Raw genomic sequence first — 1,634 nt, forward strand, 5'->3', positions numbered from 1 at the left:
AAGAGTTGTCAGGCGGGATAACAGAAGATATGAATCTGATCAAAATGCATTGTACACTTAAATGGACATGATAAGCTGGAACCCTTTTATGCAATTATTTGAAGATAAAAATTTAAAAAAAATAGAAATAATAGGGAGAAAATGTAGGCCACATTAGAGAATATGTTTAATTTTTGGTAGTATCCAGAGAATGATCTACTGAACAAAAGAGCTACATGAATTAAGTAAACACATCATAAAATTCCCTGGAAAAGAATATTGCAGATAAACAAAAAGTCTACACAAAAGTAAAAAAGTTTCTTCAGACTGCCATTATGAAATGTGGTATCCAGGCAATCTAAACCACAGAAATGTACTGCCTGGATGTTTTGGATGCTGGGTGTCCTGTATAGATGATGTTAGGTTCTAAGGGCTATGAAGAAGGAACTATTCCAGGATATTGACTTAGCTTCTTCTTTTTTTTTTTTTTTTTTCATGGTGTCAAAAGAACCTTTATTCTGTCAGAGCGCCCCTATGCCTTCTTGCCAGCAGCTTTGGGGGCGGGGGCTTTTGTGGCAGGGGCTTTGGGGCCCTTCTGAGCTTTGGGGGGCTGGGCGGGCTTCTGGCCGGCTGCAGCTTTCTGGGCCCCGGGTTTCTGTCCTGAGGACTTCTTGGTGCCCTCGGCGAGCTTCTTGGCTGGGCCTTTGCTTTTAGCTGCAGCGGCTGCAGCTGCTGCAGCAGCAATGGCGGCCTTGGCTACTGGGGCTTTCTTGGCGAAGCCTTCAGGAGAGCCGCTCTCTGGAGTTTCTTCACCTCATTCTTGATGAGTCTGTTTCTCATTTTCTTAGCCTTCATAACTTTGTAGCGGTCAAAGTCTGTCATCTTGGCTTTCCGCTCTCTGGCGTCAATCTTCTTGGCCCATCGGGTGGCAGCCCATTTCGTGTTGATACCTGCCTTCTCCCAGGCTTTGCCCTGTGTGGGAACCTGAGGATGAAGTCGGTGAGCTGCATGCATTTGAACGGCATGGCCTGCCGCCTCACCCGGGTGCAAGGCCCATCCACCAGCGCCCTGTTCTGGTCGATAACGTCTACGATCGCTACCAGCTTCCCGGCAATGGGGCCCGAAGGAGACGTAGGCCACCCGGCCGACCTCCACGTAACGCCTGAACACCATGTTGGCGGTGTAGGGTTAGAAGGAAGAAGGCCCCTTGACTTAGCTTCTTATGAATTGCATTTTCCTAGTCCTTGGAATTGTCATTGTTGCTATCCCTTGGTCTAGGAACATATTGTACCAAATATCTACCTTCAGCTTTATAAGACTCTCTGTGTGCATGCAGTTGTAACCATATGTCACTTTCTAAAGGACACTAGTTCTTATTAGAGTAGCTATTACTCTAATAGCTTTACTGCAACTTGATTGGATCTGTACCTATTTTTAAGTAAAGTTACATTCTGAGATATTTGGGGTAGTACTCCAATATCTCTTTGGAGAGAACACAACCCAATCCATAACAGGCCTGAAAGCATGAGTAGTTCAGACAGAGAAACTGAAAAAGGAGCTGTGACTAAGCAAACAAAAGAATCAAGGAGGGGCCGGGAGTTTGGCCTAGTGGTAGAGTGCTTGCCTAGCATGCACGAAGACCCAGGTTCAATTCC

General features: G+C 45.9%; 1 pseudogene; it reads right to left on the reverse strand.

Annotated features, from left to right (window-relative positions):
• Positions 1-458: 458 nt before the first annotated feature.
• Positions 459-1,172, reverse strand: LOC150061749 (large ribosomal subunit protein eL14 pseudogene; annotated as a pseudogene).
• Positions 1,173-1,634: the final 462 nt, after the last annotated feature.

Source organism: Megascapheus bottae, chromosome 6 (genome assembly GCF_031878675.1).
Source record: "Megascapheus bottae isolate mThoBot1 chromosome 6, mThoBot2.hap1, whole genome shotgun sequence".
In the NCBI taxonomy this organism is placed as follows: domain Eukaryota; kingdom Metazoa; phylum Chordata; class Mammalia; order Rodentia; family Geomyidae; genus Megascapheus; species Megascapheus bottae.